This window comes from Giraffa tippelskirchi, chromosome 1 (assembly GCF_054371585.1).
Source record: "Giraffa tippelskirchi isolate mGirTip1 chromosome 1, T2T-mGirTip1v1.2.pri, whole genome shotgun sequence".
Taxonomy (NCBI): Eukaryota; Metazoa; Chordata; class Mammalia; order Artiodactyla; family Giraffidae; genus Giraffa; species Giraffa tippelskirchi.
Genome location: NC_137275.1, coordinates 219,562,668 through 219,585,154, shown reverse-complemented (window position 1 = coordinate 219,585,154; position 22,487 = coordinate 219,562,668). Strand labels below are relative to the sequence as shown.

The window sequence follows — 22,487 nt, the reverse complement described above, 5'->3', positions numbered from 1 at the left end:
TTTTTAAACATCACCATTTCCAACTCCTTCACTTGAAACTTAAGGGAGTTGAGACTCAGGAAATTGAAGGTATTTGTTAGGTTACACAGTCACTGACAAATTTCCTGAGACCCAATTCAAACCTGCTTTTCTCTAACATCAGTGCTAATGTTTTAAAAAGTAAAAGGCATCCTCTTAGCATAAAAGATGTTAGGGACTCCATCATTAAGTAAAACCAAGCCTCTGTCACAAGTGAGGCCTTGTGTTAAGGTCTGCATATGCATTAATTCATTTAACCCATTTAGCACTCTCAAGGTGATGATATTAAGTTAACAGAGGAGGAAACAGGAATTGAAGGAGGTAAAGAGATGGATGGTTTAAGTTCAACTGGTTGGTAACTAGATCCTAGATCCATCAGACCCTAGAATCACCATCCTAGGTACTAACTTTACCTCCCTCTCCCTCATTAGTGTCACCAGGGGTCCATCTGCAAAAAATCACCTGCCTGGCTTGTCCCAAATTTCAGTTGACTGTTTGGGAAAGTTTCAAGCCAGACACCTCTAGACTTAGCCTGGAAACCCCAGGATGTCACTAAGTAGATTCTCTCTGGATCTAAGTTTCTTTATCTCATCAACTCCTGTTCCCAGCTTTTATGGAATATACCCAGTGTCCTTGGCACAGATAAGCAGTTGGATGGGGAAGAGGACTTTCTAATTAAGAATTATTCTAAGTGTTCGATGAGGTATGAGGCTAGGTGGGAGGAGAAAGAGAGGGATAGGAGAATGAATAAAAGATGCTCATTTAGGAGGACAGTCCCTACTTTCAGCTGGAGAATTGTTGCGGTCACCATAACTTCGAGTGTACATCTGCCATTAGCACTCATCAAATGAGCACAGAGAGCTTCTAGCAAAATCAATAGAGAAGGCCCACACAGTTTGGACTTCTTTGTGGGTACTGGGGCCTTTGCCTTTGTGTAAATCTGTTAGCAGCTGACATGGATGGTAGTTTTGGCCAAGCTTCCAAGTCCACCTACATCTCCCCTATCACCATTCCCTGTTCTATCATCTTTCAAGTGATGGCCAGGGTCTCCTACAATATCAACCTGCTCTCAGGCCTTGATGAAACACCAAGTATTGGTGGGTCTTGGTTCTCTCCCCAGCAAAGGAGGGGAATGAATGAAGTTTCCCTCATATGCCTGGTCCATGGTGGATTTTCTGTGATTCCAGGTTTCCCAATGGTTAAAACAGAAACCACCTCTCCAAGGAAGCTTTCCCTAATGGTCCTGTGAGGAATAATCACTCTTTCCTCTGAATTCTTTGTACTTTTAGGAAACTGGACATTTACTCTCTGGTTTTGGAGTCTCCCCTAGACAGGATGCTTCTTGAGAATGATGACTCTGTCTGGGTCATCTCTACCCTGTCCAGCATCTTGCACTATGGGTTGCACACAGCAGGCACTCAGCAAGTGTCCCATGAGTGCGCACATGGATGATTCCGAAGAGAGTGGGAGAAGAGAAAAGGTGAAATAGACTCAGAGGAACTAATCTATGTCTCCCTGGATAAAGGACGGGGAGAATCAGAAGACTGGGTGTGTTCTTGGCCAGATAGAAAGAGCAGGACCTTTGGACTCAGGGTAATTCTGATGACAACAATTATTGGCCGTACATCCGGGGCAAATCGCTTCACCTCTGTGGATCTCAATCCCCTCCTCTATATCTCTCTTTACATACGCTGTAACGCTTAAGACATGGTGGCTATACCATCCCTGGCACACCGTGCCTGTTCAGATGGGAGTACATTGTTAAAATGCTGGAGGGTCTCAGAGTGATGTCAAGGAGGAAAAGGGGGAAAGGACTAAAAACAAAATATAGCAACACCAGAGATAGTGGGTACCCTAAAGACAATGTGACTGATGTATCAAGAGCTGGTAGGATGAGGGCTCAAAAAAGCACAAGTCCTCCTCAAATTTACTGGCAAACTCTACTCAGAAATCAGAACCCATCCCCCACCCCCTTGGCTTTGCTACTGTTATGAGACTTGCATGTTAAAAACCACCTCCCCACTGACCTCTCCAAGGCCAAAGCTCTGACTCCACTTTTGGAATGAGCTCCCCTAGGTCTTTCACTGCTAGCTATGGGAAGTATGAGAGAACAGACTTCTGGACTTCACCCTCCGCCCCCCTGAACTTGCCCCCACCCCATCACTGCCCTCGCCACATCCCACCTCTCTGCTCACCTTCTTTTCCTCTCCTGGCTAACCCCTCCCGCCCATTGAACAGAAAATTCTTCTAATGAGAAAATTCACATCTGAAACAGGATCCTTTCTCCCTCTCTCTTTTTTTCTCTCTCTCTCTGCAGGTTTTTATTTGGCCAGGGGCTCTCCAGCCTGGCTTTCCTGTTGCCTTTGGAAGGTGGCTGGCTGGGTTAGCAAGGTAAAATGTTTACACATCTGTAGGGCGCCCTCAGTTCAGGACCTTCCTGGGACTGGGGTACACGGGCTTCGGCCACCTCTGCTTGCAGTTGAGAGAAAAGAGGAAATCAACGAGAAAGGCTAGACTCTGCCACACGGAGCAGAGGACCAAGAGGCAGCTTAGCCCCAGGAGGCAGAGAGGAAGGGCCGAGGGAGGGTTTTCAGTAGAACCAAGAGGAAACACGTTAAGGGAAATGAGAACCTTGAAGCAGTGGCTTCAGAAGTCCAGAGGGAAATACTTACCTGGGGCCTTAGTGGTGAAAGGGAATCAGTGAACTTCAATAGGGATGGGGGGGGGTGTAGTGGTGCATGGGATTTATTTCTGTGCAAAAATCAAGTAATCAACAGCAGTCACATTTCAGAGGGCTGGATGGGAGACACCGCTGTTTCACCAGCCTGGAACTGAGGACCTGGGACCAGAGATCTGGGCTCTCGGGCTGCTGCATGACCTTGCCGGGGACAAGTCACCCTGCCTCTTCGGCTGCCAGGCCTTATTTCCTTTTTCTGAGAAAGGAGGAGTTGGGAGTAAACGATCTCCCTGGTACAGTTTAAGAGCTCTTTTGTTCCCTCTGAGAATGGTTCCTTGTACGGAGGAGATGCTTCAAAACTGTTGATTTGAATCGAATGCCTCATGTCATTGCCAATTCTTGTGTGCTTAGAGGACATGTCCTTTGTGTGTCTCCATACCAGACATAGAACAGTGTTCTCTGGAGGACATGGGTGAGAGCCAACACCCCTCCACCCCATCCTTCCCCACGGTTCTCCAGGAAGATACAGACAGGGTGAAAGAAACACTGAGAGTCAGTCTGAACATTGGCACCATCTGGGCGGTACTAGAGGTTGATCCTGGGGGACACATCCTCACGGAATGGCCACAGGCAATCCTGCACACCATCTCACTCTAATTAGCATAAGCCTGCCTCAAAGCTATAAGCACATGGAAGCAGGCAATGAAAGTGCCAGAGCCCGTTCATTCACCAGCCATTGACGCGTCCAGGGCACCTGCATGGATGACGAAGCAGAGGCCCAGGAAAGGGGCTGCCCTGGGTCTCATGACCAGCACCAGACACTTGAAGCCTAGTCTCTCTAGTGTGTCTCTATCTTCTGGCAGCCAGATTTGCTGTGAAAGGGCTGCACATCCCAGCTCAAGCTTGATGTTTATTTTTATTGTCTCTCTCTTTTTTTCTTCTGGTCTCATCTCACCCCAGAGATAGAGGGCGTGCACAATGGGGGCAAGTTCAAACACAGAAGAGCTTGTACGGAGTTTCCCAAAACCTTCGCCCAGGCCACACGGGGAGAACTGTCTGGGCTTTGGGGTCAGGACCACTCTCAGGATCACTGCACTGCCATCACCCCAGGGCACTGTTGTGTGACCACGCCACTCCAGCCCAGGTAGAGACGGATCTTCCTCCCACACATTCATCATACTCCTCCCTGTCCTACAAGACAGCTGTTTTGTAATTATGCATTCAGTGTCTGCTTCCTGAGTATATCTCTATCTGGTTCATTTCTAAATGCCCAACATCCAACACAGCATCTGGTACCTTGCAGGTGCTGCATAGAGTCTGTCATTAAAAATATAAAATAAAGGAAGGGAGGGAGGAAACAAGGAAGGCGAGAGAAGGGAAGCGGGGGGACACTTCTCTATTGCTCTGTTCCTTATAAGAGCACAATTATATTATTAATATAAACACATTGCTTCAAGCTTACTAAGCACCATGTGCTTTACATGTATTCTCTCACTTAATCTTCACAACAAAACTACCAACGAAGCCCATTCTGCAGAGAAAACAGAGGCTCAGAAAGGTATTGGCTTGTCCAAAGCAACACAGCTTAGAATCCATGTCCACAGGAGTCCCAGACCCAACTTCTTAATCACATTACTGCACCAAGTGCCAAGTGCCACACACATTAGCCTGGGCTCTCTGAAGACATGCCCCACCCCCTCCAAAAACATTTCTGTAAGTTCAACAGCACCAACACAGGCAAGTGGAATTGAACTGCAAAAAGGCTGCTTTCCAGGTCATTCTTCTGCCTGGGGCTCCAAAACTGGACTAAGAATCAGTGGTTCTTTATGACTAGCTTTTCATCAGTTCTACCTGACATGCCTTGCTTTACTGGGATCAGAGACTTGCCCGGGCCTGGTTGTCTGTCTGGAGTTTGGGGTGCCTCCCCGGTTTGTCCTTCAGCATCTGAACCTCCCTTGCTAGCCTCCTTGCCTATGGTTTTCTGACTCAGCTTTGCTCCAATGTCCAGGTTCTCTATTGCAATGTTCTTTTCTTCAAGCTTGCTGTCATCTCTTGGTGGCCCCCCATTTTCCCTTCCATCTGCCATGGGCTGAAATGTGTTCCCCTCAAAAAACTCCTAGGTGGAAGTCTAGCCCTTCATACCTCAGAACATGAACTTATCTAGAGATAGGTCTTTAAAGGGATAATTAAGCTACAGTGAGGTTATTAGGGTGGGCCCTAATCCAATATAATGGCTGTCCTAAGAGGAAGAGATTCAGATACAAGGGGAAGACAACATGAAGACATAGGATGGAAAAGATGTCCTATACAGGCCAAGGGCAGAGGACTCGGAAAATCCAACCCTGCAGACACTTTGATCCCAGACTCCTAGTCTCTAGGGCTGTGAGAAAATAGATGTCTCTTGTTTAAGCCAGCAAGTCATGGTGCTTTGTTATGGTAACCCTAGCAAACTATAACACCACCATTCAACAAGTTTTTTTAAGCTCTCCCCGTGAAGTTTCTCTGAAATCGTTTGCTGCTTTGTACTCAATTCAGTATCCTTCTTGGTTACAAGACACTGTTTCAGCTTAACTCCTACTGTGGGCAGGGCAAGGAGTATTAGGAGGATATAAAAGTGGGTGGTGTGGTCACCTCACAGGAAATGCTCCTCCCAGGAAAGAGATGCTTCTGAGTTCCAGCTGGAGCCCCTGCTGTGCATTGAGCATGTGTATAACTGCTTCTGGGCCAAGATGTCTCCTACTACCCTCACAAGCAACCTTGTATAATAGGTGCTGTTTACAGATGAGAAAACTGAGACTCAGAGGGGTGAGGTCAACCTGCCCAAGGTCACACAGCACTAAGTGAGAGGAAGGAGTGGAATTCAAGACTCCAGATTTCAAGCTCAGTTCCCCAACAGATGAGCTAGACCTCCCCTAGGGGGACCTTGACATGCATTGGCATTTACATTGCATAAGACATTTTAAGCAGCCTAGCGCTGATGTAAAAGTACACAGGAGGATGGGTGGAGACCAGATGCAAATTCTATGCCATTGTATACAAAGGACTTGCGCATCCACAGCTTTTGGTAACTGCAGTGGGCCTGGGGACAAATGCACCAAGGGACAACTGTAATGGTAATAATAATGGGTAATGTGGCGGTCTCTTGGCTAAGCACAGACATTCCCTTCCATGCTCATAAGAACCCAGTGAAGTGGGCTTGACTGATATTCCTTGACAGAGAATGAACAGGTGCAGAGAAGCTAATTGACTTCCCTCCAAGGATCCCAGCTAGAGAGTGGGGGAATCCCACTTGGGCTAACTCGAAAGTCAGAGCTGTCTTCTAGGATGCTCGCCTTCAGGGGGAAAAAATCTCTCAGCCCATGGACAAGGTTCTTGTGCCCCAGCTCTGCCACTTTGCTGCTGTAGGTCAATGGGTGGGCAGTTGCCCCCAACAAGGGCATCCTCAAATCCTCCCCTATGAAATAGGAGGGTTGTATCACATGGCCACAGAGGTCCCTTCCATCTGAGACCCTCTGTAACTCTGAGATCTCGGTCTTTCAGGCGTCCCTGCCTCGGTTCCTACCAAAGAGGATATAAGGTCATGGAGGACTGGCAGGGAGGGAAAGGAAGGCCATTTCAGGCCCTCCAACTTCCGGATGTCCACTAGCTGTGGAACCTCAGCCAGGGGAACACGAGCAGAGGTGAGAGGCTGTGGGGATGAAAGGGGGAATTTAGGTCAACAATCTGGTTTCTTTCAGGAGGCTAAAAAAAATTAAAAGCTGAAAGTTGAAGCTGGTCCTTTTTTTGTTGTTTGTTTTGTCTTCCCTTCCATGGTTTAATGGCTGGTATCAAAGCCACAGAGAAATGCTTGAGAGAGCAATCCTATGGAAAGCTTTTATCTGTCTAGAGGAGGGTGATTAAAACAGACAGATTCGGGTTAAGTATACCCATGGCCCCTGCACTTGGTTTAGTGGTGGGGGAGGACCACCAGTGTGACCCTGGAGGACTCAGCAGCACCAGACAGGTGCCCGAGGGACTTGAGCATCTTCATTCCTCCAGGCCGGTGTACCTTGGCTCAAAGGATGGCTCTTAGGCTCAGTGGAAGGAGAAGGCTTGGAAGAAATCACGCTTGGCTAGAGGCTTCTCCACACTATGCTGAGTTCTGGTTGCCCCTCCCTCTGGGTGTGAGAGGCTGGGGTATCCAGAGTGACCCTTTGGAGCAATTCACAAGGTCAAGATTAGCTCAGGCATCTTCTATGTTTGCCCCACGGGTGGGGCCAGACTTCCCTCTGCAGGTCTAGGCGGAGCAGCGGGACCAGCATCCATGGTGGCACCTGGGTCTGCTCCCCACCTGTGTGCTTTTTCCCTGCTGGGAACCATCACCCAAAGAGTCCCTGATATTATCGGTCCACTTACTTCTTCTTTTTTTTTTTTTTTTTACACTAGCCTTGTGACCTTGGATGAGCTCATTCGACTCTCTGAGGCTATTTTCCCATTTGTATTCCAGGGATTAAACAGTCTCATTCTGTATACTTCACAGGTCTTTTTTTTTTTTTTCCTGAGAGAGAGAGAGAGAGAAAGGAGATAAATGGATGCATATTTCCTTGTAAACTATTTAAGGCCATTTGGATGTAAGGCAAGGTGGACAAGAGTATGTCTAAGGGTTCCTAAAAGTCCATTTTCTGTGTTAATACACAGACTTACGTAACACACTGGGGATGGCAAAGTGCCCTTAGGGGCTCAAGGTGCCCCTGTGTTTCCCTCTGGATTGTGACTCTCCAGGCTGCCTCCTGCACTCACATGAAAGCAGGCTCTGTGAATACGGCACAGCCAGAGTTCTAGAGACCAGCAAACATGCATTCAGGTGCTGGCTCTGCCATGCACGAGCCGTGTGACTTGGAAAGGCAGGGCATCTCTCTCGTAGTCTTCTCATCTGTAAAATAGGGATGATGCGATCTACCTCTGCTGGTTGGAGGGGGAACTAATGAGACAATAAATGTATCCAGACTTGGTACGTGGGCGCTGGCGATAGCGGGAGGGCATCACCGACTCGATGGACATGAGTTTGAGGAAGCTCCGGGAGTTGGTGATGGACGGGGAGGCCTGGCATGCTGCGGTCCAGGGGTAGCAAAGAGTCGGACGTGATTGAGCAACTGAACTGAAGTATTTGCACCGTGGAGACTTATCTGTTGGAATACCAGCTCTGCAGCTTGTTAGCTTGTAGCCTTGGGCAAAATCCCTTCACCTCCCTGATAGTTTTCTCAACTGTAAACTGATAATAACAGTACTTAAGGCACAGTGACATTTTGAGGATTTAGTTAGAGAATACAAATACTCATCTGCATAGCACATGATAAATGTTAGCTATGCTGTTTAATCAGTATTAATGATAAACGTCTGTGCCTTTTCCTCCAAATTGGGACCATTTTCCCCCTTCTTCTGTGTGGTTCAACTTCATCCTTTCAGAGGCTGTTCTCTGAAATAGAGAGACCTGTTCATCACTCTCTTTTTCACACGTTGTCATTGAAATTGGTTCATAAGGGCTTTAAAAAAGGAAGTGGGAGGGGGAGAGGGAGAAGAAGATAAGGAAGAAAGAGAGGGAGGCAGGGGTGGAGGGGGAGAGGAGTCCGAGGCTGAAGAGGAGGGGGAGAGAGGAGGAGGAGGAAGAGTTACACGTTTTCCTTTGTTCACCCTTAAAAGTTCCCGTAGCAAGAAGCAGCCCCTGGTGGACTCAGGGGTGCTGACATTAGAGCTGCCCCAGAGAAGCTCTTTTTGATGATTTGAAGACTCACAAACTTCAGAGATAATCACATTGCTTCTCAGAAAACCCTCAAGCCAAAGCCCCCTGCCGCCCACACACTTCATAGCAGCCCCAAGCCCACCCTTCACATTCACAGAATCAGGCATAGTCAGGACTGGAGGTTCCCTCAACAATCACTCAACAACCTTTAACACCCAACCTGCTGTCTGAATCGCCTGTACGTCTCTACAAGTGACTGTGTATTTCCAGAATCCGACAACTTCTGAGCCCCCGAAGAACAAGGCCTTTGCACCTTGGGGCGTTTCTCAGTGCTCACCAGTTTGCTCAGTCATGTCTGACTTACTTCAACCCCATGGATTGTAGCCCACCAGGCCCCTCTGTCTACGGGATTTCCCAGGCAAGAATACTGGAGCAGATTGCCACTTCTTATTCCAGGGGGTCTTCTCCACCCAGGGATCAAACCCTCATTTTGTGCATTAGCAAGTGGATTCTTTGCTACTAGCACCACCTGGGAAGCCCCAGTGCTCACCCAGAGAGAGCCAAAATCGCTTCCCTTTCCTTTCCACACCGTGGTGCGGGATCTGGACTGCAGGAACCCACAGAGTTATTCAGTACGCTTTACCCAAGGGAGCCCTAGAGATGTCTGAGGCTTTTCCCTGTGTTATCCTTGGCTCTCCTTTTCCCCAAATCAACATCCTCAAGTCCTTTCTGATTTATTAATCTGTCCATTCACCAATTCATTCAACACATAGTCGCCGGGCATTCACTGTATCAGGCCCCGGCTGGACGTTCAAGTGTGAAGATATACCCTGTGCTGAGAGACCTGCTGTTCCTCAATGCCAGTGCCAGTCCTGTTAAGGCAACACAGATACAATAAGAGTTTATTGCAATTAGGAAAATCTATTATCACCACATCCGCCTCCTTGGATTATCCCTAGGATCATTACTCTGACTTGTTCTAATGGCTCTCCAAGCCGCAGGAACCTCCTGAGAAATAAGCAGAGCCACCGTTGTGGTGTGTCATGTACAAGACCAAGACCTTTACGCGCATCATCTCACTGAGTTACTATACCTACTCTACGGGATAAGCTCTCTTGGTCCTGGTTTATGCGTAAGGAAACAAGCTCAGAGTTGGATTGACTGGGCAAAGGTCACCTGACCCACAACAACCCAAACAGGTGCCAGCTCTCTGATTCCAAAGCCAGATGCTTAGCCAATGCCTTAAGTTCTCTATGGCTAAATATAAGCAGAAATTATCTTTTACTTAAATATTTATTTTCTCATATACTCAATGTTTTACTCTTCCTTATATTAATTATACACTCTGTCAGTGATAACAAGACAAGAAGCATTCTTAAGACTCCTTGAAGGTTTAACATGTACAAAGGACCTTAATTATTTCATTCACTTCTCCCAGAACTCTCTAAGACGTTACGTTCACAATTCATACAAATGGGGAAAATGAGGCTCTGAGAAGGTAGAGAGTATGCATCTCTTTATATCTCTGCATTTAGGACCTTAAGAGGGTGCTGAGGATCTAAGTACTCAATCAACATTTGTTGAACAGATGAATGAGCAAGTGAATGAATGAATGAATGAACAAATGAAATACATGCCCAATGCTTGTGCAGAAACTCAACTGGAAGATTCTGAGGTTTGGACTCATCTCTGTAGTACTGGAGTAAGAGTCCTGATTTGAAGACAGGACAGGCTTCTGGTGACAATGGGTAAGCCCCTCTACCTCTTGGCTCTCAAGTGTCTATCCATCGAATAGGAGGTTGGCATTGGTGGGCACTAGGTCGATTGTGTAAAATACTGAAAAGAGCAACAAGGGGTCAGGAAAGCCGTTTGCGGAGCGACTAAGTTGTGTGACCTGAGGCAAATCGTGCTTTCTCTGGCCTCCTTTTCTCATCTCTGAAAGAAGATTGCGGTAAAATCGCTTCTGGGGCATTTCTTAAAATGTAGGGAGATTTCTAAATTGGGAGTGGTGAGACATGAACTTGTGCCCTGATTTGCCACTAAGGTCCTATTGATCTGGTGCAAATTCCTTCCATCCAGGGTGGCGTCATGACTTTCATGGACCCTGAAGGCTTTTTCTTTCTCCCTAAATATATATAATTATATTTTATGACTGCATCGGTATAAAGATGTATATAATCTTTATATATACATATGAAGGGCATAAAGGGTATGTATATAAAAATTTATATAATCTTTATATTACATATTTAAATATATATAATGAAGGGTGGCTTCATTATCATATATGTATTATTATACTAGCTTTTTTCTTCTGATTTAAAAAATATTAAGCCATTTTTATGGGCCTCTTAAAAGTGCTGTCGGAGAAGGCAATGGCACCCCACTCCAGTACTCTTGCCTGGAAAATCTCATGGATGGAGGAGCCTGGTAGGCTACAGTCCATGGGGTCGCACAGAGTTGGACACGACTGAAGCGACTTAGCGTAGCGTAGCATAGCAAAGCATAAAAGTGCTGTGGACCTCAGGCATTGTGTCAATTGCAGCTAATGGATGAGTTGGCCTTGGGTCCATCTCTAAGAAGACAGGTCTTCATCTACAGAATAGCATCAAAGGAGGCACTGAGCACCTGCTGCCTGCCAATCCAGGGAGCTCGGAGGGATAGAGAGGATTCCCACACAGGCGAGTCCAGTGATGTGAATTTCCTAACTGATGGAGGCCCACAACAAGTTATGTGAAAACACACCCTAGACAGTGTGGGCTGCATTCTGGAAACAAAAGTTCCTCTGGGGCGAGCCTGCTGTCACCTCATCTTGGTGCACATAGCCAGGGGTGAGCCTTATCGGAAGTGAGAAGGCAACCAGAGATAAGGAAGGGATGTGGCCAGACACAAAGCCCCGCCCACTTTGCTGAGCTGGGGGCATCTGGAATCACGCTCCAAAGCAGGGGACGCAATGAGACTGGATGTTTGCCAAGTGCGTGCCGCGTGCCAGGCACTGCGCTTGGCTCCTTGTGTGGAGTAGCTCAGGTTCCCTTCACAGTTATCCGAGCACTGTTACCTCCATTTTATGGATGAGAGAACTGACCCTCAGACAAGCCCAAGCCAGAGTAATTCGCTGGCAAATGACAGAGGCGGGATTCAAACCCAGGCAATCAGTCTTGACGGTTCACGTTCCTAAGTTCTGAATTACGCTGCCAGTCAGAGGAAAACTGACCACATGAGGACAAAGGAGGGTTTTTAATTGTAAATAAATAAAGCATAATAGAGTAAGTTCTAGTGGAGGTGTAAGCCAAAGAGCTCAGCGGAGGGAACACTCGATTCAAACAAGAAGGCTCTGGGAAGTTTCCTTGGACCAACGACATGAGAACGAAGCTTGCACAAGGAATCTGGTGGGAGAGGAGGCGTAGGGGGTGGGAGGCTGGGCAGACCAGCTTTCCAGCAGTCAAGAGCTGTGGTCACTGGAAGGTGACTCTGGAGATGGAGAAGACACCTGCTTTTGATGGCACTGAGGGAGCTCTTGGAGGGAAATGGCATAGCTAGATTGTGCAGGGTGGTGAATATCAGGCGAAGAGATTTGAAGTTTATTCCACAGACAGCAGGGACTCTTTGGTGGGTTTTTAGAAACAGAGTCCATCAGGGTAGGGATCATCAGCTAGGGATTTCATGATGCTCTTACTGATAGAGTCACAGAGCTGAAAGAGCCAGGACTGCTTTCTCCAGACACCCTGTCCAGTGCTTGTGGGCAATCTCGAGCCCTTCAGCCTTAAAGACTTATAATGAAACACATGGAATGTAAGCAAAAATTTTGAAAAGAGCGCTGATATATTTTTCAGATATGAGTTTTCTATTGTTTAAATATCCACTAAAAAATCATAAATTATGACTCAACTCAAAAGAACTCTTTAAAATTCTAGATGGGTAAGCAGTATTTAATCGCTCACTAGGACTTCAGAATTTAAATTTCATTCCACTAGGTGGAGAATGATCTAGCTCAGCTTTGAGCTTGCTCTCTAGCTGACCTTGATCAAACATCATCTACCTTCTGGGGCTTGGTTCCCTCATTTACTCAGCTAGGAGAGGGGGGAGAGTCGAACCTCTAAGTCGCCCCCTAACTCTGATCATCTGTCACACAAACTCTTGAGGTGCGGTGTTGTGTCACCTGTGACTTCATACTCTGAGTACTTAGCCTGGGACCTGAAACAAGTTACAGCCAATATACAATCGCCAAATGCCGGAATGAACTGAGCTTTTAACTCAAGCTCCTGTGGAATCGGTAGCGGATTTTAAACAGAAACTTTTAAATAGGTGACCATTTTTTTTTAAAACAAAACAGCATAAAAACAAGCAGATCAATAACCCAGACAGGCTAGTGTTTCCTCTCTAGCTGTAAAAGGTGTTGAGGAACTCAAAGACTCTGGAATAGAGAAAAGACTGAGGGGAGAAGGCCAAGGACCCTACAAGGTCAAAGGGGAAACCAAACGTGAAAAAATAAATGCTAGAGAGGATGCGGAGAGAAGGGAACCCTCCTCTACTGTTGGTGGGAATGTAAATTGGTACAACCACTATGGAGAACAGTATGGCAGTTCCTTAAAAAACTAAAAAAAAGAGCTACCATATGACCCTGCAGTCCCACTCCTGGGCAGATACTGGAAAAAACCATAATCCAAAAAGATCCATGCATCCAAATGTTCATTGCAGCACTATTTACAATAGCCAGGGCACAGAAGCAACCTAAATGTCCATTAACAGAGGAGTGGATAAAGAAGATATGGTGTATATATATATACAGTGGAATACTACTCAGGCATAAAAGGAGCAAAACCGTGCCATTTGCAGAGATGTGGATAGAACCTGTAGACTGTCAGCCAGAGTGAAGTAAGTCAGAAAGAGAAAAACAGATAGTATAACATCGCTTATACGTGGAACCTAGAGAAATGGTACAGATGAACTTATTTGCAAAGCAGAAATAGAGACACAGATGTAGAGAATGAATTTATGGATACCAAGGGGGAGAGGGGGAGTGGGATGAATTGGGAGACTGGGATTGACATATAAACACTAATATGTGTAAAGTGAAAAGTAAAAGTGTTAGTCGTTCAGTCGGGTCCGACTCTTTGCGACCCTATTGACGATAGCCCGTCAGGCTCCTCTGTCCATGGGATTCTCCAGGGAAGAATACTGGAGTGGGTTGCCATGCCCTTTTCCAGGGGATCCTCCTGACCCAGGGCCTATGTAGACAATAGGTGACTAATAAGAACCAACTGTACAGCACAGGGGACTCTGCTCAGTGCTCTGTGGTGACCTCAGTGGGAAGGGAATCTACTACTTAAAAAAGAGGTGATACCTGTGTAACTGATCCACTTTGCTATACAGCAGAAACTAACACAACATTGTAAAGCAACTATACTCCAATATATTAAAAACATTTCAAAACATGAAATGGCCTGAGGGTGGGAATAGTGTTCTATGAACGCCAGATAATTCTGTTTCATCAGACGAGTCCACGTAAGACAATTGTTCTCAACCAGTGAACATGTGGTAATGTTCCTGTAGACATTTTTGATCAATGCGGCTAGGGAAGGGAGGCTGCTTCTGCTTCTTATGGGCAGAGGCCAGGGATGCTGCTAAACATCCTAGAGCGCCTGGGACAAACATCCACAACAGAGAATCACCCTTTCCAATATCTCCACTGTGCTGAGGTTGAGGATCTCTGATATGAGGAACAGGAAATGTTATGGTAGAAAATAATGCTTGAGGAGGAAGCTGAATGTGATGCTAAGGAATTCTAGCCTGACCTAGAGGGTTTGTAGTGGGGTGTAGTGAACTCTGGGACTAATTCTATATAGTACTTGACCTTCGGAAAGTCACTTAACTTTCCCATACCTCAGCTCTCTCAATCTGGAATATTGGGATTGTAAGAGTATCTATTTCAGAGGGTCCTTGTGAAGATTAAAGAGTTAATACACGCAAAGTCCTCAGAACAGCGTCTGGTACATATTACATGCTAAATATGTTAGCTATTATCCTTACCATGTGTAGGTAATAGGGAGCTACAGTAGACTCAAGTTGAGAGAGTAACAAAAGAATCGCTTCGGCTGCTGATAATGCTAGAAAAATGATCTAGAGCTGCGTGGTCACTACGTCACTGTTACATCCACTCAATTAATAATCTGCCTTCAATCAGCTTCTGCTTCAGAGGATACGGCAAGCCGGATGTGTGTGGGTCTGTGTCACTGCTCGCAAGCCACTGCCTGTCGGGGCTCTGTTTTCCAGATATCCCAAGCCCACATCCAACTGCTTCTTCAGTCCTGGACCCTCATGGTTTTAATGAATAAGTGGAAGAAGACAGAGGAAGCCAGACACGAAGATAGATGGAAAGATGGAAAGGCAGGAAGCCTTCCACAAAAGCGGCTACCAGTGACGCACACTGTTCACAGGGATTCCAAGGACAGAGTCGGGGGCGTGCTCTAGAGGTTTGTTTGAGCTACTGATACTGTTCTCTGGGAGCCCTTGTTTGTAAACAGATATTTCTGCTGATGCTGGGCTTTGTAAGGGCGGGCAGAGTCTGGTGGGGGTGGGAAGCGGAGAGTGTTGAAGAGAAAGGCAGGTTGTGTCCGAGCCTTGGACCATGTGCTTGTTGTTGAGAATACAAAGACCTCACTGTATTAAATGAAAATGCTTGTTTTACAAGGTGAGTGGGAATATGATAGGTACACGTCGAAAATGCTTCAGAAACTGAAACAACCTCATACCACAAGGGCTTCCTCCTACATCATACGTCCAGGCGCACACGCAGATCACGAAGGCTCAGAATCTCTGTACCGGGGCTTGGGGGCAAAAGACCGTCCCAGAAGCTAAGTGACCATCAGCTCCCTTCTCTGCCCGCTTTATGCAGCCAGCCTTTTTCCCACCAGCCCTGCCTTTATTTCACATTCTCTATTGGGTTCCCACCACCTGCTGACCCAAGGTAGAAGCCGTTATTGATCTAAAATATTAGAGTTGATAAAGGGGCCTCCATTCATCTAGACCCAGATCCAGAGCACTACTGGGAATATTTAAAATTATGTAACTAAGCAGGAAGAGCACTTGAATTTTTTTTCAAAGTAGTTTTCAACTTCTGAAGTGAGATTTTTCTAACCGTACTCTAGTAGAAGTGAAGGGTTCAGTGGAGGTTTCTCAGGAGACTTTATTCAAGGACTCACAGTGGTGTGAGGACAAGAATCAGAGTCTCCTAACTCTTGTCCTAGCTCTAGCATGAGAAAAGTGAAAACAGTGAAAGTGGTAGCCACTCAGTCGTGTCTGACTCTTCGTGGCCCCATGGACTATAGCCCTCCAGGCTCCTCTGTCCATGGAATTCTCCAGGCAAGAATGCTGGAGTGGGTAGACATTCCCTTCTCTTGGGGATCTTCCCAACCCAGAGATCGAACCCAGGTCTCCCATATTGCAGGCAGGTGCTTTACTATCTGAGTCACCAGGGAAGCAGAGAGCTTGGTAAATAGGCTACATGGATGGAAGGACAGATTGGTGAAGAAATGGACTGATGGAAGGGTAGAAAGATCAATGTATGGAGGAGGGATGAAGGGAGGGTGAGAAGGAGGGAAGGAGGGTAGGTGGGTGGATGTTGGGTGATGCTTGGATGGATGGAAGAGTAGATGGATATTTGGATTCACAGATTCCTGGGTAAAGTCCACAGTGAATAATTACGATAAGGACCACCTCAGGCCACTTTGGAAGTGAACTTGCCTAGTTTAAAACTCAGAGAAACTCAGAGAACAGAGTTTGAATAAACAAAGTTGTCGATTATATTTCTAAGGAATAAACGAACTTCTCCTCAGAGGGAAAAAAAGTCCCCAATTCTATTTACTCCAACAAGAGTACAGATGAAGGAAAGTGCAATTCCTCAGTCTGATATGACAACTCAGCATCAACATTCTCATTTTCACAGATCTCCTAGAGTGTTCAGATTTGAGAGCTGGGACCAGGCTTCAGGAAATGACCTCTTCTGTCTCCTTCTTTTAGGCATTTAAGTCATCATTTGGGGGCCATAGACCCCTTTTAGAAAGTGATGAAAACTTTCAACCCGCTCTCCAGAAAAATGTGCACAGTCTCAAATTTCTACAGAAAATGTCTTGAGGACAAGTGTCTTCAAGTCCTCTTAGAGCAAAGTGCATGGAACCCCTTTTCCCCTTATTGGTTTAAAATATTAGTGCTATTCAGGTATTTTAGTTGGTAATGGTATTAGCAAGGAAATAAGTGGTAATGATATTCACCAAAATATTAAGTCATAAGTAAACAATTAACTAAGCAATAACATCAACAGTCAGTTCACACCATGACAATGGTATAATTGAGACTCTACTCTTGGTCTCATATGATTCATTTTCCACACAGAGGTCAAACTGATCTTTGGAAAACAAACACCAGACCTTGTAACTTCCTTGGTTGAAACTCTGATAACTTTCTAGTTCATCTAGATCAAAATCCACATTCCACAACCTGGGCTACCTTTAGCTTCAGAAACACAGGACTTGTAATGGCTTGACTATCTGCTTCTTCAACCTGCTAAATCTTCTTTGTCCTGCCTCATGGTCTATGCGCTAGCTCTTCTGTCTCTTTCTTTCTCTCTCTGGAACTCTATTTGTCTTTTCATATGGCTTGTTCCTCCTCATCTGTCATTCAAGCTTCAGTTTGGCCACCTACACTGATGTCCTTCTACTTCAGTCATTCTCCATAGCATTCACTTTTACTGCTTGTCACTATATAAACCCTTACAACTGATTTCCTGTGTATGGTCTTTCTCTCCTCACAAGAATACTAAGTCCATGAGGGCAGGGACCTGCTCTGTCTTTCAGCGTTGCACCTCTAAGAGTATTGGGCACATACTACATTTTTATTGACTCTATGGAGACGCATAAAGGGTTTTGGGGGAAGCCCTGGTGTGTGGGATAACCTCTCCCACTCTTGGGACTTTAGATTTCCCAGCTATAAAAGGATAGCTTGAGTCCTATCCAACTATAGGAGTCAATGATCTAAAATCTCTATGACCAAGTTCAAGTGAGCTGGGCTCAAATCCCTGAAAAATATGACCAGATAGACCAATGGTCAGGAGGACTGGACTCTTGTCCTTCTCTGTCCCTGAGTTGGAGTGGAACTTGGAATCATTTTCCTGCCTCCTCCAGATATCAGATTCTCTCCACCTGTGAACTGAAGAGACCAGACCAGACGTGTTGCAAATTTACAGCATTCATGCATCCAGAAATGCATTCACGTATCTGCCGAACCCCAGCCATGTGCCAGCCCTGAGAAGGTGTGCTGAGATGGCAGGCATGCTTCTTGCCCTCACTCTGTGCTCACACCCTCTGGGAGGTCTCCAGGGCACAGGTGAGGGTTGCAGGAAGAGCAAGGGCACATCCTCACCGTTGCAGCTGGTTCTTTAGCAGCTCTCTCCAGGGATGGGATAGGAGAGACTGAGAGAAAGCCAGGGGGAAAAGGACTTAAAGCCAATAGGATGATACACGGGCTCAACAGAAAGAAAAAAGGCTTAGTAACAGGGGAAAGGTGGCAGGATCCTATACGGGGACTGGGTCAGCTCAGAGAAACCAGAGCCGTGTCGGATGGCTGTCATTCATAAACACGTTTGCTCTCGTTGCCTGGCCCTTCTGAAGGCTCATGATCATCTCTCAAAGCACCTTTCCTTTCAGCTGCCCTCTTTTCTCCCTTATTTGGAGCCATCTCCAGTTCATTTCACAAAGTTGACTGAGCGCCACCGGCATGGCTGGTGCTGTGTGACAGGTAGGGATAAAGCAGAGATAAAGACAGGAATGGTCTCTGCTCATATGGAGCCTGGAAACAAGTGGAGCAAGACAAGTACGAAGGCATTGCAACAGCGTGATAAACCCAATAAGGAGCTGTTGGGTTTGACTCGGGTGGTGATAGACTGAATTGTCCAATCATTTCCTAGTGTCATATTCCTAAAAGCTACTCTAGGTCAATGTCCTTAGTGGAGACATGACTCAAAAAGTGTTTATTGTTCTACTTTGACTTACAGTTCGACATTTAAAATGTCATGCATGGTATACATCCTTATGCAGGGCAAGTCTCATATCCCACAGGCATGCCAACTACTTCATGAACCCCCAACCCTTCTAGGGGGAAGGGTCCTCTTTTAGCCTCCAAAATCTCAGAGTACTTTCTAGCCCCCATAACAAACATGGATGTGCAACAACACAGTTTTTCTGCTTCTGAGCTTTTCCAGGACTCTATTAATTGCTTAGTTGTAGCAGTTACCATGATGTCATGTAGCTGTTTACCAGTCTGCTTCCGCCACTAGGACTGGGAGTTCCCCAAGGGATGGAACTGTGCCCTGGATGGAAGGAAGGGAGAAAAGAAGGAAAGCTTACCTCTCTAAATAGACTGCCATTTCCTATTCAACTTTGCAGAATGTCTAGGACAGAGGTTTGGCATGTGAGAAATACTTAAGTTAATAAACAGCTGGAGGAAATTTCTAGTAAGCTCACTAACGTGAACCCACAGATGTATCCACCATCTGACACTGTAAAGGAAATCAAAGTGGTCCGGTGGAAAAAGCGCTGATTTGGGAGTCAAGAGATCCAAGTTCTAGTTTCAATTTTGCTACCACTTTGCTGCTTAACCTCACTCAACTCAGTCTAACAAGTTAACTTGCCTAGATCTCAGTTTCTTCATCTAAAAACTGAGCAGATTTTATGAAGCATATACTCTATTGTCTTGGGAAAGAGAAGAACAAGATATCATGTTTGTTGCTAGCAGATCAGCCCTAATCAGCCCAGTGGGGCTCTTCTGTAAAGGAGTAATCCTGAGAACTCACTACTGGCTCTCTACAGAGGCTTAATCAGCTCCAATGAGAGCATATAACAAACCAGCCTTGTTACTCCAGAGTCATTCTTCTGCTCAGAACCCTTGGTTCTCACAGCATACCACCTACATCGGGCCCAAACTGGCTCTGAATGTATCAGGTCCCTCCTCAGATGGTGACAGGGTATCTCTGCTGAGCATATTCCTGGGGGAACATTTCTCAGGTCCTGATTCCCCAAAGTGAAGATCGCTCAGTCATGTCTAATTCTTTGCGACCCCATGGACTACAGTCCATGGAATTCTCCAGGCCAGAATACTGGAGTGGGTAGCCTATCCCTTCTCCAGAAGATCTTCCTGACGCAGGAATTGAATCAGGGTCTCCTACATTGCACATGGATTCTTTACCAGCTGAGCTATCAGGGAAGTCTGATTCCCAAACGAGGAATCCAGAAACATGTTTGGCAGAGAGACTCTTTGAAAGTATATTATCTCCTGGTAGACTATGTAAAAGTGGGAAATGCTCTGGTGGACGTAAATGGCCTTTTTGTTCAAAAGTTACCGGCAAATAAAATATATTCTGAGCAACAAAGAGATTTCTTAGCCAATCTCTTTAAAGTCGTATAATGTTCAGTCCAATTTTTCTTCCATCTCTCTCTTCCTCCATTCCTTCCCTTTTGTCCTACAGTCTCTAGATGTTTGTATTAGCCACCGGGGGTACCCTTATCCAGCCAGCCAGCCATCTATTTAGCATTCAAACATATGAACATTTACTGAACAGTTACTGTATTCCAAGCAATGCACTAGGCCTTTGGATAGAGAGAAAATTAAACTGGCCTCAGCTCCAGTTCCACTACCCTTAAGCCGTGAGGCCTTCAGCAAGTCATGTCACTTTCTAAACCAAACTCTGAGGGTCCGACTTGCAGCCCTCGGCGCAGGGCCAGCACACAGTAAGTTCTCATTATAAGCTGGCTGCTTTTATTACTGTTATTACTGCTGAGAATGCGTGTTTTCCCTCAAGGGTATATAAACAGCGGATAGAGGATTCCAGACCCCAAGGTCACCCCAAGGGCTCACAAGATCAAGGCTAGCCGATGGGAGGCCCGCCAGTCACAAAGGAGGAAAACCCAGGCAACAGATATGACAGCTAGGACACTCGAGGCCCGAAAAGAACCTGTGAAGCGGGACCAGGGCGGAAACCCGAGAGGAAAGCAAACCTTGGGATCACGTGCTGCAGTGCACACACAAAACAAATGCTCCCAAACGGGCGAAGGACAGAGAGGGAAAGACCAAGGTTAGACAGTGACTTGGATTAGGAAGGCCGAGATGTGAGGTGAGGAGGCGTTGACTACACTGTCCCTCCCCCACCTCGTGTTTGGGAAGGCCAGATATCTTTTCCCTTCTGACTTCTTTGCTCAAGGGGAAATGGAATTAACCACTGTGTAATGTTTCTGAGTGTGACGCACGGGCCAGGTCATGTGCTTTGGTTACGTAATGCAACATGCCTGAGGTTCGCAAGCTCTTTCTCCCAGAATCATTAGATAAGTAGCTGGTTCCTTTATCCACTCATGCATTCATTAAACAAAAATCTCTGTATTTCCTTTATAAGTGAGGCGCTCGGCTAGGCAGTGGAGAAGCTGAGAGGACCCCTAATTTGCACAGGATAAAACATGATAAAGAATTCCAAGTGTTTTGATAAATGTGTGCAGAGGGTATAGAGACAGATGGATAAGAGAGGTGGGGAAACAAGCGGTATTTGGGGAAGAGTCAGAAAGGGTTTCCCAGAAGAGAGGAACATTGAGCAGAATCCTCTAGAGGCTTAAGTGTTCTGCAACATGGTGCCTGCAACATTTCTATGTGGGGATAGAAAGGTACGTCAAGGATCTAGGCGGTTCTAGAAGGTTCATCAAGTAAAGAAAATGATGGGGAAAAGCCTATGGCATTTATCTGGGGGACTGTAAATAATTGCAGTGCTATTGAAGGGCCTCTAGCTAGAGGCAGTAGAGGCAGATTTGCATTTTAGAAAGATTTGACTGTGGAAAGCTGAAGGACAGGTTGAAGGAGGTGTTGGAGTTGAGGCTCAGAGAAGTGAGCACTTATAATACTAAGGAAAGAGTCAAAGCAAGAGATGAAGAAAGCCTAAGCTAAGAAAGGGGAAGGTTGGCTATAAACATGTTAAGAAGGCAGGACAGACAGGATAAATATGGTGGGTGACATATCTAGGGCAGGTGACACTAGATGAGGACAGAAGGAATTTTGGAGGAAAGAGGATTCAGCTTTGGACATGTTGAGTTTGAAATGCAGGCTGACATTTTCAATAGACAGCTGGATCTGTGAGTCCAGAGTCCAGCAGAATCTGGAGATAAATGATGCTTCTCAGCACAGAGATGGTACTTGGATAGGGAAGGATGCAAAGCAAGGAGGGAAGCATACCTAGCCCTGGCCTAAGACTCAGAAGACAGATGATCTTACCCTGAATGGTCACTGGTTTGGACAAGTCACTTTTTTCACCACCCCTTGGTTTCTCATCCTGGGAATAAATGGTTCTGATGCTGACTCTCACACACCTTGGTTCTCTGCACTTAACGAGAATGTCTCTTCACCAGAGTAGAGGACGCCTTCCTTTCTTACATTTTATGTGTACTGTGCATCTCAGAGCAAGGCCATCCCGTCTTGTTCCTGGTTGGTCTGTTATCAGCTCTTTCTCTGAACTCTTATAGCCTCTGTAGCCAAAAGATCTCCAATTTCATTGGGGGAAATAAACCCCCCTTTACAAACATATCTGGTCACATTCTGCTCAGCTGTATTTCTTGCTTATAGAGCAAAACGAATTAAGAAGAAATGGATGTGGGACAGATGCAGGAATAGCTTCTTGACTACAAAGGTGGTAGGTACAGGTTAGACCACCAGTCTCTTAAAGGCAAAATAGTAGATCAGGGATCTATAACAAGTTATATGCTCCCTCTACCCACATACTTTGGCCTCCCAGGTGACTCAGTGGTAAAGAAGCTACATCCAATGCAGGAGATGCAGATTCTATCCCTGGGTAGAGAAGATCCCCTGGAGAAGGAAATGGCAATCCACTCCCGTAGTCTTACCTGGGAAATCCCATGAACAGAGGAGCCTGGTGGGCTACAGTCCATGGGTCACGAAAAGAGTTGGACATGACTTAACAACTAAACAACAACCCACGTACTTAGATCCTAAGCTGTGATCCCGCACCTCCTAGAGTTTCCGTCTCTG

General features: G+C 46.0%; 1 protein-coding gene across 3 annotated transcripts in view; it reads right to left on the bottom strand.

The window, feature by feature from the left end:
* PAPPA (pappalysin 1) overlaps nt 1–22,487 on the bottom strand; it is a 557,592-nt gene that overhangs the window by 221,769 nt on the left and 313,336 nt on the right. The window lies entirely within an intron of this gene.